The sequence below is a fragment of the Nomascus leucogenys genome, chromosome 5 (genome assembly GCF_006542625.1).
Source record: "Nomascus leucogenys isolate Asia chromosome 5, Asia_NLE_v1, whole genome shotgun sequence".
Lineage (NCBI taxonomy): Eukaryota > Metazoa > Chordata > Mammalia > Primates > Hylobatidae > Nomascus > Nomascus leucogenys.
Window position 1 is genome coordinate 8764425 of NC_044385.1, and position 18388 is coordinate 8782812.

At 42.0% G+C, this 18388-nt stretch overlaps 1 protein-coding gene across 3 annotated transcripts in view; it reads right to left on the bottom strand.

Moving 5' to 3' along the window:
- CHRM3 (cholinergic receptor muscarinic 3) overlaps positions 1-17849 on the bottom strand; it is a 529115-nt gene extending 511266 nt beyond the window's left edge. The window contains exon 1 of one of the 3 annotated variants that reach the window (XM_030812621.1): positions 17552-17849. The gene's annotated coding sequence lies outside the window, so the exon portion shown is untranslated. The remainder of the gene's footprint in view (positions 1-17551) is intronic. The other 2 variants (XM_030812622.1, XM_030812623.1) reach the window with 2 other exon arrangements.
- Between the last annotated feature and the right edge of the window lie 539 nt (positions 17850-18388).

Below are 18388 nucleotides of genomic sequence, written 5' to 3' on the forward strand. Positions count from 1 at the left end.
AAAAAATAAATGTTCCTCTTTCTTTCTTTCTTCTCTCTCTCTTTCTTTCTTTTTTTTTTTTTTTGAGACCGTCCTGTTGCCCAGGCTGGAGTGCAGTGGCGCGATCTCGGCTCGCTGCAACCTCTGCCTCCCAGGTTCACGCCATTCTCCTGCCTCAGCCTCCCAAGTAGCTGGGACTACAGGCGCCTGCCACCATGCCCGGCTACTGTTTTGTATTTTTAGTAGAGATGGGGTTTCACTGTGTTAGCCAGGATGGTCTCGATCTCCTGACCTTGTGATTCGCCCACCTCGGCCTCCCAAAGTGCGGGGATTACAGGCGTGAGCCACCGCACCAGGCATCTCTCTCTTTCTTTCTGTCTCTCTCTCTAGCCCCCCATCCTTCCTTCTGAAATGTTGAATCTTAAAATTTAGCAAGCAGAAGTACTATCTAAGGTACAGTATTTAGAATGCAGATCGACAGACCCTGTCCCCATTTTTATTCAGCTGGTCTGGTTTCAATCCCCAAGGTTGAATCTTTAGCAGACATCCCATATGATTATGATGCATATGATCCTGGGCCACACACGATCACCTCTCCAAGTCCCTGTGATTGAAAGCTTTCCAGTGGTTACAAAAACCTTCAAGAGAGCTTGCTGCTTGTGGCATCTGATGATCAACCAGTAATGACTACTCGAAAAATACTGGCCATTAAAAACTAGCTGGTGAAAGGAACCATAATTTCCAGGAGATCCAAAAGTCTACCCCTCTCAAAATGTGAGGGTCACCAGTGTAACCATTATATCTACAAAAACAATGCTCCAGGCAAGGGAAGTTCTGAATCTCAGTCGGAGAAATTCTAGTATGTTCTGCATATCAGTCATCAGGAACTGCTTACTGTTTACTAATAGATAAACTATTTTGTCATTATCAAGGTACATTGAAGACTGCTAAAACTCATGTTTCTTTTTCTCCCTGAAAGGGAACAGTAACAAGGAACTCACTCAACAACAAATGCTTAATGAAGGTCTGTTATGTGCCAAGCAGGCCCTTGGGATAGATCAGTGAATAAAACATAAAAATCTCTGCCTGCACAGGGACCTAAAGCATCATTCCATTTAGTGAGTTTCTACAAGGTGTAAAGTCTACAAGGTGTGTGGAGAAACAAATAATCGGTGGTTTCTGATGAGAAGCTCAAAATCTAAAGAAAAAGGAGAGTTATTTACATAATTTATTTGAAGGCAGATAAGTATGGTAAATTTTATAATAGATGTGAGAATAACATACTAAAGGAGCATGGGGATTGAAAAAGATGTACAGTCAGCCCTCTGTATCTGTGGGTTCCACATCCGTAAATTTAACTAATCTCGCATCAAAAATATTCCAGAAAAAAAATCCACAAAGTTCCAAAAAGCAAAACTTGAATTTGCCTGATGCTCAGTACTATGTTGAATCCACTCAAATGAAGTGATGCGTAGGCACTGCATTAGGTATTATAAGTAATCTAGAGATGATTTAAATTACATGGGAGGATATGCATAGGTTATATGTAAATACTGTGCTGTTTTATACAAGAGACTTGAGCATCCTGTGATTTTGGTATCCGCTAGAGGTCCTGGAGCCAATTCGCGTTGGATACTGAGGGACGACTATATTTTCCTGAGGAATTCAGGCCTCCTAATATTTTTAGGAGAGCTACAGCCAAGCTAGGGCGAGTAAATTTCAGGAAGTGTGGTTTCCACAGAAACCTAGAGGCAGGATGATGGAGTCACATCCAAAGAACCACAAGCAGGATGATGTGGCTACAGTGACATGACAGAGCAGAGGAAGGGAGATGGAATCAAAAGTTACGTAGAGGTAAAATTGTAGGTCTTTTTACAGAACCATAAAATCCAAAAGAGACTGAAAGCAGGGGAACAAGTTAGAGGCTATTGGAGCCTTGTAAGGGGGAGATGATGGGAAAGACCTGGATGGAGAAGGGAGTAGTGAGAACAGGTGGAAAGTAATTAATGTGATGCAGTTTAGGAAAATTCAATAGGACTTACGAGCTGCACGTGAAGAGGGAAGGTATCTTTGTAAACATTCAAAAGGATTCAAGTCTGAATCCTTGCTTCTCCTTGGAAGACTGTGATGCAATCAATGCATACAGGAAAAGTGGGAAGAGTGGAATATTTTGGAGAAAGGTGATGGGTTCCAATCTCCAAATCATACATTAGAGGTGCCTGATGGATATTCTTTGTACAAATGTCTGAAACAAGCCAGAAATGAATATGTAGCACTTGGGAGGAGGTTTGACACTTGAGATCTGTTTCTACTAATACTTGATGCCATAAATGCCACAAATGCAGCTGCAAACAACAAGAGTAAATAAAGAGGCCAGGTCATCTCCAGGCAGTGACTTAGCAGGAGTCTATATAGAAACTTAGACATGGAGTCAGAAGATCCAGGCTTAGAGTTTTGCAGCTTTGGGTGTGGCATTCAAACTTTTCAGATTCCAGGATCCTCAAATATAAAATAAGAGGCCCCATTAGATAATCTTAAAAATCCCTTCAAAGTCAGCTAGGCACGGTGGCTCACACCTGTAATCCCAGCACTTTGGGAGGCTGAGGAGGGTGGATTGCCTGAGGTCAATAGATCGAGACCATCCAGGCCAACATGGTGAAACCCCGACTCTACTAAAAATACAAAAAAATTAGCTGGGCATGGTGGTGTGCGCCTGTAGTCCCAGCTACTCAGGAGGCTGAGGCAAGAGAATTGCTCAAACCCGGAAGGCAGAGGTTGCAGTGAGCTGAGATCACACCACTGCACTCCAGCTTGGTAACAGAGAGAGACTCCATCTCAAAAGAGAAAAAAAAAAGGAAAAAAGCGAGAGAAGAATTTTGGAATCAGGAGAAGACAAAATACAGAATGGTAACTTGAAAAGTTGCAAGGGTAAGAAAAAGTGTACTTTAAGGAAAGTCAAGTCAAACGTGCCATAGTTAGAGGAAAATATCTTACAGAGAAGCAGGATGGAGAGTGCCAGTGTGGGAGGAAGATCTGAGAGTGCAGTAGAAAAGTGTTATGGGGTCCAGATTTCTGTTTTGGATGAAGCTGGAGAATGGCCGCAGGCTGTCTCACTTGCCACAGCCTTCAGAGCCAGGTACCAGTTTCTTTATTCAGCCTGGTTCCATGTTGTGGCCTGACCCTTGATAATCAGTATTTCATCCATAGCTTAACACGGTCTAGGCCCGTCCCTAAGACTGTGGGAATGTTTCAATCCCTCCCAGAATCAATTTTCTTTTCAAGCCTAGACCCTTAGGTTGTTCTCTTTTTGCCTGGTTCCTGCTTCTGATGTGAAAGATATGCATGCATTTTATATAAAAGGCAACATGGTACAACCTGGATTCACTGAGCTTCTGTGACATTATCAGCTGTTTAAACTGAGGAAAGTCCTCAGTATGTTTCAGTTTCCTTTTATGTATGTATAAAAAAGATAATAACAATTTCTATTTAAAGAGGGTTGTTGACTGCATGGTACTGGCATAAAAGCACACACACACAGACCAATGGAATGGAATAAAGAGCCCAAAAATAAATCCTTGTATTTATGGTCAACTGATCCTCAGTAAAGATGCTAAAAACACACAACGAAGAAAGGATACGCTTCAACAAATGCACTTGGGAAAATTGGATATCCACATGCAGAAGAATGAAATTGGATCTTATCTCACACCAAATACAAAAATCATATCAAATTGGATTAAAGACTTAAATTTAAGACCCAAAACTCTGAAACCACCACAAGAAAACACTGGAAAACGTTTAGAACATTAGTCTCGGCAAAGACCTTTTGGGTAAGATCTCAAAAGCACAGGAAACAAAAGCAAAAATAGACAAATGGGATTATATCAAGAGAAAACATTTCTGCATGGCAAAGGAGAAAATAAACAAAGTGAAGAGGCGACTTAAACTATGGGAGAAACTATTTGCAAACTATCCATCTGACAAAGGATTAATAAGCAGAACATATAAGGAAGTCAAAAAACTCAATAGCAAAAAAGAAAATAATCTGATCAAAAAATAGGCAAAAGATGTGAACAGAGATTTCTCAAAATAAAACATACAAATGGCCAACAGGTATATAAAAATAAAACTAGCAGCTGAGCACGGTGGCTCACGCCTGTAATCCCAGCACTTTGGAAGGCCAAGGCGGGTGGATCACTTAAGGCCAGGAGTTTGAGACGAGCCTGGCCAACTTGGCGAAACCCTGTCTATCATAATACAAAAATTAGCCAGGCATGGTGGCAGGCACCTGTAATCCCAGCTACTTGGGAGGCTGAGGCAGGAGAATCGCTTGAACCGGAAGACCAAGGTTGCAGTGAGCCAAGATCATGCCATTGCACTCCAGCCTGGGCAACAGAGCGAGACTCTGTCTCAAAAAAGTAAAATAAAATAAAATAAAATAAAAATAAATAAAACTACCATAGGATCCAGCAATCCCACTACTGGGTATACATCCAAAGGAATTGAAATCAGTATGTCAAAGAGACATTGACACTCCCATATTCACTCCAGTACTCTTCATAATAGCCAAAATAATGTAACCAAACTAAGTGTCTATCAACAGAAGAATGGAGAAAGAAAATGTGGTATATATACACAATAGATACCATTCACCCTTAAAAGAGAAGAAAATTCTTCCTCTGCAACCAAATGGTTGGACTTGGAGGACATTGTGTTAAGTGAAATGAATCAGGCACAGAAAGACAAATGCTGCATCTTCTCACTTACATGCAGAATCCCAAAAGGTGGAACTTGAAGAGTAGAATGGGGGTTTCCAGGGGGGACAGGGAAAGGGTGATGGTTGGGGAGATGTTGATCAAAAGGTACAAAGTTTCAGTTAGGATGAATAAGTCTGAGAGATCTATTGTACAACACAATGACAACTATGGTTAATGATAACCAACACTTGATAACTGCTAAGAGAATAGATCTTATAACGTTCTCACAGCAAAAAAAAAAAAAAAAAAAAAAAAAAAATCAGAGGTCATGGATATATTAATTAGTCTGATGTAATCATTTCACAAAGTACCATGATATCAAAGCACTACACTGTACATCATAAATATATATAATGTTTAATTGTCAACTATACATGAAAAAAGAGGGCTGTTGATTCAATGAGATATTGTCTGAAAATCTGAAGCCTTATAATTCATTATAATTATCAACAGTCATCATCATCATCACTATCGTGACCTGTTCTTTCTTCAGGATATCTTGCACTGGCTAAAAGTTACTTTCTTTGCCCATGGTGGTTCCTGGGGTTTTCAGGGCTTCAAAGAGACCTTGGTTCCAACATATTACTTTGTCTTTTTTAATCTGCTTTCAAAGTACTCACTTCCTTTCTTTTTCTTTTTTCTTACCTTAATATATGGGCATTTTTTCGTGGGTATAATTTTAGACTATACATTTCCAAGTTATATCCTGCTTACTTTCCAAAGAGAATCTGAGAATGCTTATATTAAAACTGAAAGGTTAAGAAAAATCCTAGAACAAAAGGGAAGTAATATACAGAAAAACCAAGCAAAACAGGCCACTGTGATTGAATGTTATTTTTAGGTCTAAGTTTCCTAGCAGCCAATGCAAAAATGAAATAAATATGGCTTAATTTTATTATCAGATAATTGCTCTTATTATTCCAAAGGAGGTTCAATTTTCACTTGTATTAAAGTCTACAGGAAACACACAATACCATATGGGAGACATATTAATTATACCAATGGACAAAATGTTCAGGGGTTTGATAGAAGGTGTAGAAATATTCTTTATATTGGCCAGGCGTGGTGGCTTATGCCTGTAATCCCAGCACTTTTTGGGAGGCCGAGGCAGGCAGATCACTTGAGGTCAGGAGTTCGAGACCAGCCTGACCAACATGGCGAAACCCCGTTTCTACCAAAAATACAAAAATTAGCCAGTCGTGGTGGCACACGCCTGTAATCCCAGCTACTTGAGAGGCTGAGGCAGGAGAATCGCTTGAACCCAGGAGGCAGAGGTTGCAGTGGACCAAAATCATGCCATTGTACTCCAGCCTGGGCGAAAGAACGCAACTCCATCTCAAAAAGAAAAAAGAATACATTATTTATATAATTTCACTAACCCAGACTGCAAAAGTCTCCTATTAATTCAAAGTTGTAATCTTTTATTGTCTTACATTCTACTTTTAAGTTTCTTCTTCATAAGATATAGTCTCCTTTGCTGACCTCTCTAGCTTCCTCAAACTCCCGTCCTCCCTCTACCCAGGAAAATGACCTTCCCGAGTTCCACAATAGAACTATTTTTTAAATGACAAATATAGTATCAGTAACAAACATTCATCATTATGAAGACTTATCTCTCCAAAATTCCAAAGGGAATATTGATGTTTACTTCTAAAAGAATTTTTTTTTCAACAAATGCCTTATTGTGTGCCCCCAATTACTGGCATTCTAAGACACGGCTCGCATGACATTTTCCTTTTGTTTTTCACACTGCTTCTTCCTAAATTGTAGTTTTATTAAATACACTAAAATTTTTGGTATATCTTTTACAATATTTTCTGTATATATATATATATAGAAATATATATATTATTTATTTATATAGAAATATATGTATTTATATATTTTATAGAAATTTATATATAAATATATGTATTTATATATTTTATAGAAATATATATATATAAATACATGTATTTTTTGAGATGGAGTCTCACTCTGTTGCCCAGGCTGGAGTGCAGTGGCACGATCTCAGCTCACTGCAACCTCCACCTCCCGGGTTCAAGAGATTCTCCTGCCTCAGCCTCCCGAGTAGCCGGGACTACATGCATGTGCCAGCACACCCGGCTAATTTTTTGTATTTTTAGGAAAGAAGGGGTTTCACTGTGTTAGCCAGGATGGTCTCAATCTCCTGACCTCCTGAGCCACCCATCTTGGCCTCCCAAAGTGCTGGGATTACAGGTGTGAGCCACCACACCCAGCCACAGCATTTTCTATATTTTTATTTCAAATTTATATTCATTCATGGAACAGAAAGTAATATACCTATACATATGTGTGTTAGATGATAGATAAATATGTACACATTCAGAATTCAAAATGAGTCACCTATTCTTTATGGAGCTAAAGAATTTGAAAACTTACATTTCAGTATAAAATTCAGCAATCTGAGAGTTCATGTCATCAAATATGATAATTTTAACTTGACATCAAAGATAAATGATTACTACCTCACCAGCAGTTCATCACTCAACATTAGCCTAAAGACATAAGTATAGCTTAGAACTTCCAGGGTAGTATTTGTGTCTTACTGATACAAATCCAAAGTCTAGCACAATCTGAGGAGCAGAGAGAGAAATTGCTGAATAAAGGCATACTTAAGTGATCAGAAATTCAAAGCAAACATATTTCTACATTGCTAGGCCATTTTAAACAGATTGGTTTTTATGCAGTTAAATCAGTCAATCTTTTGGAATAAATTGCAGATTTTAAGAAGAGGAGATAGATTTACATTTAAAGTCAAGTTGCAAGAGTCTATTATTATCCCAGTTTTGTATAGAGTAAGTGTTAGAATATGTATTAAAAAAATCAGAGACAATCCTGTCATGGCATCAAACTGTTAACCATAGTTGTCTTTCAGGGCATTGGGTTATGGTGGACTTTTACTTTTGATATATATTTCCATAATGTTTGAATTTTTGTATCACATATATTACTTTTATAAAGAGACAAACAACGAAAACACTATATTTACTTTTTTCGAGACTGGATCTCGTTCTGTTGCCCAGGCTGGAGTGCAGTGGCACCATCACAGCTCACTGCAGCTTTGAACTAATGGGCTCAAAGGATCCTCCTTGCCTCAGCCTCCCAAGTAGCTGAGACTACAGGCAGGTGCACCACCAAATCCAGCTGATTTTTTTTTTTTTTTTTTTTGAGACAGAGTCTCGCTGTTGCCCAGGCTGGAGTGCAGTGGCGCGATCTCTGCTCACTGCAGGCTCCGCCCCCCGGGGTTCACGCCATTCTCCTGCTTCAGCCTCCCGAGTAGCTGGGACTACAGGCACCCGCCACCTCGCCCGGCTAATTTTTTGTATTTTTAGTAGAGACGGGGTTTCACTGTGTTAGCCAGGATGGTCTCGATCTCCTGACCTCCTGATCCGCCCGCCTTGGCCTCCCAAAGTGCTGGGATTACAGGTGTGAGCCACCGTGTCCAGCCAATCCAGCTGATTTTTAATAATTTTTGTAGAGATGTGTTTTTGCTAAGTTGCCCAGGTTGGTCTTCAACTTCTGGCCTCAAACAATCCTCCCACCTCAGCCTTCCAAAGTGAGCCACTGTGCCTATTTACATATTTTATATGTGAATGTGCATATTGAGCATTTATGAAGAAGACTCTGCACTAGATACTTGAAAGCAGTCAAAGACCAACAAAACACAGCATCTTTCAAGGAGTTCACAGTCTGATATCTGAAACAATTTGTGGCACACACACATTAAAACCAAGAGTGAATGTAATCAGGGATAAAAGTGAGATTCTGATAGAGTAACAGAAGATGAATTCGTTTCAAGTGGTCCTTGACAAATTGCTAAAATTTGGATCACTGATGATGTGGCAGCCAGGGCATCCTACGCAGCAAGAGAACGTGGCAGAGGATGAGGATGCCTGCAACAGCAAGTACCAGGGTAAAGTGAAGGGCGACCTTGAGACTTGAGACTGAACTCAACATGCAAACCCAAGCCATGAAACAGGGTGAAGTTGATGCGAGACGTTTAGTCTTTATTGGACAGGTAATGGAAGGGGATGTCAAAGAAGGTGTTCGAGGGTAGGAGAAAGATGATCACATTTGGTCTTCAATAACAGTAATCTGTGTAAAATGGATCAAAAGCAATAATATGGTCAATGAGATCATCTGGGAAGCTCAGAGACTAAGAAAAGATATAAAGCTAAAACATAAAGCCTTTCTTCTCAGTGTGGTCCAAGCACAGAGGAGCAGTATCTGCATCACCTGAAGGCTGGTTAGAAATGCAGATTCTCAGGCCCCAACCCAGCCCTCATGGATCAGAGTCTGCATTTTATCGAGATCCCTATGCGATCTGAATGCACATTAAAGTTGCAGAAGTGATGAATTAAGATATGGATAGCAGGAGGGGAAAGTAGCCAAGAAGGTTGAGATCTTACTTGGTTGAATCATTAGAATTCGGTACCTGGCTAAATGTGGGAGGTGAGGGAAGAGAATAAATTGAGATTACTTGATTTATTCATAACATTTGAGCTGTAGGATTGTCATGCTATTCATAGAAATAGGAACCCCAGGAGGGGAACAGGATGAGGAAGGAGGGGAAGGCTGTGCTATCCAACAAGCACATGGAAATGCTCCTTACTGAAGCCAAGTGAGGCTTGGAGATGAGCAAATAAGTGTGACCCACATGGAAAGGGCATTTGAAACCGTGAAGACAGAGGCAGGTACGAAAGGAGAGGCAGGGGAAGAGTATGGGAGTCAACCAGGGAGAAATTGCTGGAGAGCCCTACACTCTGCAGAAGATGGGGGTGGGGAAGAGGAAGGAGAGAAAAGAACCAAAGGAGAGAAGAGAGCTAGGGAGGTATAATTCTCTGAAAATTAAGGGAGTTTAAAGGGGTTACTAAGAGATTAACCACGACAGACAAGGAAGGGCTACCCGTTTTATGACTAAGAGGTTACAGATGACTTTGGAAAAGTCATTGCTATAAACCTCATGAAGGTGGATGAGAGGAGTCGAAAGATTTAAAGTCAGAGGGTAGTGAGATTAGGGGAGTGTGATTGCTGTTCAGTGAGTGTAATTGAAAAGGTTAAGAAAGATCATGAAAATTTAGAAGTGGCACATAGGACCAGGTTGAAATAACTTTAAACTTCTCAACTTTAAAGATTTTCTTATGGAAGAAAGTTCAGAAGTGTTCTCATCATAATTCTCAGAATTATGAAGAAGGCAAACAAGTACAATGAGAATTAGATTTTTGGCTCAATATAAAGAGGATCTGCATCTCAGTGCTCTGTGAAAATGGAATGACCCCCCTGGTGAGTGTTAATTTCTCAAACATACAGACTGCACAGTTTAACACAAGGGAGAGATCCAAAGCCAAAAGTTGTTCATTAATGACATCTGCAGTGGTCTGAATGGTGGTCCCTCCAAATGATGTGCCCACCTCCTAATCCCCAGGTTCTGTGATTACCTTATATGACAAAAGATGTGATGTGATAAAGTTAAGGCTCTTGAAAGGAGGAGCTCATCCTAGATTTTCTGGCTGGGACTTCACTGCAATCACACATATCCTTATAAGACAAGCATATACAGGAGGAGACAGTGAAAGAGGTGGAGGAGCCAACATGACCACAGAAGCAGAGATTGGAATGATACGCTCACAAGTCAAGGAATGCAGATAGCTACCAGAAGCTGAAGGAAGAAAGGAAGGGTTCTCCCCTAGGGTCTTTAGAGGAAGTGCAGTCTTGCCAACACCTTGATTTCAGACTTCTGGCTGCCAGAATTGTAAAAGAATGAACTTCTGTATTAAAACCTAAGAAATTCATGCAACATCTAACATCCCCTTCCAACCCAGATTTGTTTAGCTACACTCACATTGATCACATGCTCCTAAAAAGCAGAGCCCTTGACTTACTGTGTATCCAAAACAGAATGTCCATGGTACTTTGTACATTAGATGATACTGATATGAAAGATGTGATAACGGATGTATGTACAACTCCTACGTAAATGAACATAGGTGGATTAGATATAAAGAGATAGATAATTGATAGGTAGATAGATGGAGTGATTGAGTCATTTATTCATTCTACTCAAACATGTATTTATTATATATTTACTTACATATTCTCAGGAAGGTAACTTCTTTGGAGAGAATCAAAATAAATACTACCTGGGTTATCCTTGAGCATCAAATTTTATATTAAAAATGGTAAGTGCCACTAGTATTCAGAGTAGAGGGAAGTGATTTGTAGTTGTTTAGTCAGACCAATTTTCAATTTCTAACATTCAAATGAATCAAGGGATTTAAAATAATCACAGGGAAAACAGAATGATAGCTGCTCTCAAGGAAAGCTGGAAGAGTTTGGCTGGTCCTTGTGTGATGGGAAGGATCTAGGGTGAGGAGAGAAGAAAGGAGGACTCCATATAAAGAAACATCATGCCATCCCAGATTCTCATCATCTCTTCCTTCACACAAGCTACTGCATGTGGCATGTGTTATCGGGCATGTGAGAAAGCACAGGAAACACGGCAGGAGGATCATCACATTTATTTCAAGTATGAGAACTTCTTTTCAATGTAAATCGTTTGAGAGACCTCCCACAACAGAAGTTGTGCTTTTAGACTATTTTGCACTAAGAGAATTGAAAAATCACAAAAAAGACTGTGTTCAATAACATTTTTAAATGGCTATGCATATATATTTAAATATAATCATCAAAAATATGGTCAATTTGAAGCCCAAAACCCAATAATATTTAATATTTATATGGGTCCTTCCTTCCTTCCTTCCTTCCTTCCTTCCTTCTTTCCTTCCTTCCTTCCTTCTTTCTTTCTTTTTTTCTTTCTTTCTTTCCTTCTTTCTTTCTTTTCTTGAAGAGATGGGGTCTTGCTATGTTGTCCAGACTGGAGTACAGTGGCTATTCACAGGTGCAATCATAGCACATTGAACTCGTGGCCTCAAGTGATCTTCCTGCCTCAGCCTCCTGAGTACCTGGGACTACAGGTGTATGCCACTATGCTCAGCCAAAATTTATATGGATTGTGAGTCTATAAAATACCACTGGAATAGGGTTCAATGGAAGTGAGAGCTAGCTCGATGGAATGTCAAATGGCTGTGGGCAAGAATTGGCCTGTATGTATTAACAGTTAGCAGTAACCAGGTTTCTCTCCAGTCTGGATCCCATGGGCAATTCTAGTGGGAGAAAATGTACTCCAAAGTGACAAGTCTTAAAAAATGTAGACAAAGGCTATGAGCAGCTCCTTTTTCCTACAGTTTAGTGACAGAATATTTTTATATGTATCTGCGTCTATAGCCATAGCTACCTGTGATAAATTAGAAGGCTTCGGTAGAAGAGCACCAAAACATTTCGCAGCCATAAATGCAGGGAAGTACACACTTGGCAGCCCCTCTCTCTGGGGACTGTCTCCAAAATAGGCTGAAAGTATTTTACCTTGGTTTAAACTCACCTGAATTTTATCTGAACAGCAGTAGTTGGCGGATATCCTGCCTGAACCAGGATGTCTACATTAGCACCACTTCCTGTGCTAGAGGTGACAGAAGGTAGACGATGTCATGGCTCAGCTGGCATGCCAAATTTCAAGGGAACAGTGGGGACAGGAAGCAGGCTAGGGCTGGGCTAAAACAAATGACCTAATGAAGGATTAATTCTGTAGTGGATAGTCAGCCACTCAAATTACATTGCTTGGGAGAGGTGTGGAGAACTGAGATTTGATCCTGCCAACAATGACAGACAAGGAGAATTTATTTGTCAAGTGGAACTGGGCACTACAAGTTTCAGGCGGAAGTGATGCAGTCAGGACAGGAGCTGTGCCTTAGGTCCAAGGGTTTGTCATACTGAGATTGAATCGGAGACAGAATAGAAAGAGAGGGGTCTTGCTCCTGGAGAGAAGTTCTTGGCAAGGGCGAGGCTGACTGCCAAGGTCATAGCTAAAATTTTCCCAGGCCAGACATTAAATCCAGTACTGAAAGTGCAAATTGAAAACTCAATAAAATCCTAGTCCTATGAAATGGTAAATATGACAGGAGTTAGAGAAACTGAGGTGAGGGGGGCATGGGAATTGCTAAAGCTCACTAGGGTTAGGACAGACTCTGTACTGGCTGTAGAATGAGAAGGGCCAGGCTCCTGAGTCGCATGCAGAGCAGGCTTGGAAAGGCAACATCTCAAAGCCCACAAGGCATCTGCCAGCTACTGTTTGTCAAATTGGTTTTTGTTTTTTGTTTTTAATTTTTGGCCACCATTGTTTTTCTCAAAGTGCTCATATTCCGGATGGCTTCAGGATGAACTGGCACAATTGGTGAGAAGCTGGCAGGCGCTCAGAATATTCCTTCTGTTGACTTCCTGTCATCACTATTGGACCTTAGGTCTGTGTCAATGTGGCAAGCTGCAGCTGCAGCCTCAGCAGAGGAAGCTAAGAAGGTGCACGTCAGCCAGAGTCCTTGGCCTTCAGGAGGGGATGAGCGGGAAGTTCCAACAGGTGGGAGAATGCAGATCGCCAGCCTAAAGGGGAGAGCCTGCCAGAGGCTGGGGAATCTGCAAGCTGCCAAAACGTCTGGATAGAAAACAACACACAGAGGCCAAAAACTGAGCCAGAGGGCCACTATATACTGGCGCTCAGTGCTGTCCATCATGGTGTACTGAGAGGGCTCTGGGTTCCAATCAAGCACTGCATTTCAGAGTTTGTTCAAAAAGCACATCCACATGCATTGGATTCTCAAAACCAATCCATGGTATGGACAGGGCAACTACTATGGTTTTCAAGTGTACAGTGGGGAACGAAATGCTTGAGGTCACACAGTTATCATATAAGCCACATTATGGTTTAATATTTTCAATTGCTTCACCAAACCAAAATTACTATTATGATGATGGTTATTTTGAGACAGAGTCTCAGTCTCTCATACAGGCTGGAGAGCAGTGGCATGATCCTAACTCACTGCAGTCTCGAACTTTTGCATTCAAGCTATCATCCCACTGCATCTTCCTTAGTAGCTAGGAATACAGGTGCACACCACCATGCCTGGCGCCTGGCTTTTTACATTTTTTGTAGAGATGGGGTCTGGCTATGTCGCCCAGGCTGATCTTGAATTCCTTGCCTCATGTAATCCTCCTGTTTTGGCCTCCCAAAGTGCTGCCATTACTGGCATGAGCCGCTGTGCCCAGACCAAAATTATTTTTATTTCTTGCGTTGAAGACAACACTAATGGAGATCTATACTGTCTGGGGCATGCAACTGCGAGGGAAGGTAGCAGGCTAACAGAGCTCTCCAGGCGCTAGTTAACTGATGAAAAGGGAGGCCTTTCATGAGGCAGAGAATTGCTTGAACCTGGGAGGCGGAGGTTGCAGTGAGTCAAGATCATGCCACTGCACTCTAGCCTGGGCGACAGAGTGAGACTCCATCTCAAAAAAAAAAAAAAAGTGAGGGAAGACTTTCATACCTGCACACCCTCTCCGTGGAGGGTGGGCAGAGGGAGCAGTGTAGTGATGAGTGATTTGAAGAAAGTGTCTGCTTAGCATTTGATCTGAACAAAGATATCTTCCCTAATGGAGAAGATAGGGCCTTTCAGATACCAGAAACTAACTTCTAATTTAACTGATTTTGCCTCCTGTCATATACATTAGATTATCTCTTCATAAAATCAAAACTTTCCATTGATGTTGAAATTTTATTCCAAAGTTCTGAAAGGCTAGTAATTTTTCAGAACAGGGCTTCCGCTGGACTTGCTGAATTTTACAGATGAAAAATATATTGCACCTAGGAAAACACTATATTAAACAATTAAGCATAAAGGCACATTTTATTACGCTGATTAACTTTTAAAAGTAAACATGGTAGAGGGATTTGATTACAATTTTATTAAGCCCATAGATACCTTTTACAATAGTCTTATGTAAGGAGAATACATTTTAAATTCACAAACATGAAAGACAACATCTCTAGTTACTCACTGATCCTCCAAAATCACACTGTGAGAATAATGCTATTAGTCATCATATAATATAAAATCAGGTTCCATAAGTGAAGGACAGATACACTTCTTTGCATACTGATCAGAGTCTCCATCTTCATATGATTCATGGTTCATTCATCTCCTATCTAAAGTGCCACTACACCACAGCTGTTCCCAATATAAACTTCCCAGCACTGCAAACAAGACCCAATTTCTTAATAGTCACACTGGAATCGTCCAGGCCATTTAGCAGTAAGCAACTGAGCTTGCCAATGTTAACAAAGTTATTAGGCAAGAACAATATGTTGGCTGTGAAAATGACAGAGATTTTAACTAAAAATCTAAAAAAAAATTACTTTATAATTTACAAATACATAAGGCAACTTTGCTTTTAACCATATCGTTTAACTTTCTGTCTATTCAATTTACAAGTGCGAATCTAAGAAATTCCATGTCTGCCAATTTCACATTTTTTCCATGCTCACTTTCAACAGGTTGCCTGCAATTAAAGGCTAAAATATCATTAAAAGAACTTCATATTTTTACATACTCTAATTTAAAATAACAAATTTTCTTTGTTAAGAAAATAAATCATTTGTCTTTATAAGGAAAAAATGAGAAGGTACATTCTAAAGAACTTTTACAGATGCCTAAATAATCTTCAGAAGTAAATAATACTTTTGAAGTGACATTTTACTTCCCCCTACCCCAGAATAAAAATAGGGTACTGAATATTCATCATACATTTCTCTAAATTTTAAAGCAAACTTTCCTAAATAAGCTTAAATGTAGGTTTAATACAGAACTACTCATTATAACACTTGTTCTTTCTTTAAAACTTGACCAATTCCACATTTGCTCCTTTTCCCAAATTACATTTTTCCCTTACAATAATTTTCCACACAGAAAATTTATAAAGATTTTTCAAAGTCTACTTTTTATCTCATTTTCTTTTTCAACTATCATGTTCATTTGAATAATGACCCAACGTTATTTAAAAAACAATATTTCGACATTGCTATTTTCATGCTACATTCAATCTCATAATACCCCCCAACCTAGAGAAACATTCTAAATCAGACCGGCAATGTCATTATTTTTAAATTAGTAATTAAAGCGAAAGTTATATTTCCATATGGAAACCACTACAAAAATAACGTGCTTTCTAGCCCAACAATAGCTAATTATGTATTAAGCTAATTGAGACAAACCATGTAAACAAAATCTAAAGATAGACTATTCGGCAGTAGAAGCTATGATGTAAACCACATTTCTGTGGCATGTTGGAATGCACACTGAAGAAGCAGGCATGTTCCTTGCACATGTATACTTCGGAATATCAGCTCTTATAACAAGAGGGTGCACTCAACACCTCGTCTATCCCACAATATTTGGAACAGAAATACCTTAGTTTTTCATTAACGTGCTACCACTACAATACTGCCTATATGCAGGTATCTGCTCTAGGTTTAGCTTTCCCCTTTCTCAACTATAGGTTCTTATGCACCGTCTCTCTTAAGTAAATACATGGGCATTGTTTTAACCACAGGAAATAATGATGGATGGTTCACGCAATATAACGACCTCACAATATGAAATTATCTGGACTATATAATCATTGCACCCAGTTAAAAATTATTTTTCAAATAGTAACCTACAAAGGTCAAAATGGGGGGAGAGGACAGGTTATCTGTCTTGGAACTCAGAGGGCAAGAGAGAAAGGAAAAGTCTGTGCAAAGCATATTGTGAAATAACCAGTGTTCTTAACCACACATCGCTTTGATAAATACATTTCTGTCCTAAAGAGGGCCGCCCTTTCACATTGCAAACACGGACACGGGCGGGGATCGAGGGGACATATCCTTGCAGCCTTTGGGCAGGTTCCAGTAACACTTGCAGACAAATGAAGGTTTGCATTCTTGAAACCTATCAATATGGATGCAGTTCCCAAATCCCTGCTGCCTCTACCACTTCCAAATGCGTGCAAGGAGAGTCAGACACACGCACAAGCATGCAGAACAGGATCTCAATTCCAACACGCACACCGCGAAGTAGACAAGTGAATTCTGCTGCTGGAGTCAACTGTCCGCCCGCCCCCGCCGTTTAAAAACACGCAAAAATTAACCTCGCTATTAAGAGGCTATGCTGAGGAAGTGTTCCAAAGAGGAGAACCGGGGCAGTCCAGCGGCCGCTGCCTCGCGAGTGCAGACTCTCCCCGGGTCAGTAAAGATGTGCACTAGGCTAGGTACCTTCGCCCAAGTGTTACTCCAAGTGCCAAATTTGCCTTTTCGCCCCCTGAAATGCAAGCCGAACTTGCGGCCCCACTGCGAGGTTGGCGGGTGCCAGCTTTAGCCTTCTTAGAAATGACAGGAAACCAAATGAGGAGATGGGAGACAAACGCTCAACACGCGAGTGCGCTCATAAACACACCCCGAGCCCAGTAGCTCCTCATGCTTGGGCACTTTGGAGCCTCAGATCCGGCAGTGGGGAAGAGAGAATCGAAGAGAGGGAGAGCGGGGTGGGACGTCCCCGGCTCTCTCCCGGCCACCGCTCGCATGATTCCCGTCCCTTTCGGGGCACTTGGGTGCCAGCGGGCGTTCCCCACCCTCAGTCCCAGAACCCCAACTCCGCACCAGATCGCGCTGTCGGAATTCAAGTGCCCCCATCCTCCCCAAATCAACAGCCTCTCTCGTCCCTCCTCAGCCCCTTCTTTGAACTCCAAACACAAGACCTCTCCTACCCGCGCCGAAAACTTTTTCCTCCTTTCGCAACGAGATAAGGCAAGAAACCAGGTCAGCCGCTACCGCCACCCTCTCTGCCCAGCGCCTGGGTGGCGGGCGCCGTCCCTACCTGGCAGCTGCGCTCCAGGTGGCTGTCCCACGCCGGTCTCCGCGCCTGCCCGGTGCGCGGGTGGCGTCCGCTCCACCTTCCCTTCGTCTCCTCCGGCTCAGCGTTCAGGGAGCCACTGTCCTTAGGATCGCGCGCCCCTGCCCGCAGCCGCCCTTCGGTTCATCTCCAGTCTTCCCAGAAGCGCTGCTGCCGCGCCGGCGGACTGACGAGGATCCTGGAGATCCGCGATGGCACCGATGACCCCGCGGTGTGCGCTCCGGGGTCTGAGAGCGCTCCGCCCGCGGGCAGCTGCGGCCGCGCGTCACATGCCGCCTCCGGACAGCGGCCGCGGCACCTGCCTAAGCGGCAGCGCTCCCGGCTCGGCAGTGCCGCCCCCGCGCCCTGGGCTCCCCTGCAGGCTCCGGCCCTTTCTGTTCACGCCCTTTTCCCTCTGTCTCCCGCCTCACTTTTTCTCTTCTTTCTGTCTCCTTCTTTATCGTGTATTCCCTTTCTCCAAAAGCAGAGAGAAGGCGCTCCAAGGGGGAGGAGAGGTCTTTTCCTCCCCACGAACTCTTCCTCTGCCTGGTGGTGGCGGTCGTGGCTACTGCTGGCCGCTCCTCCTCTCCTTCCTCCTCGCGTTCCTCCTGCTCCTCCTCCTCCCCGGACTGAGAGAGCTGGTGTAATGCACAGGCTGCCTGCTTGAGACCCAAACCTGCCCGGCTTCTGAGCATGCCCAGTTGCCCTGCCGGCGCCTAGCTCCATTCCCGCGTGCCCGCTGGGCTCCTCGTTCTCCGCCTGGCAGGGGGCGAGGAGATCCCAGGGTACTCCTGGGGTGGGTTGGCTGAAAGCGGGACACCA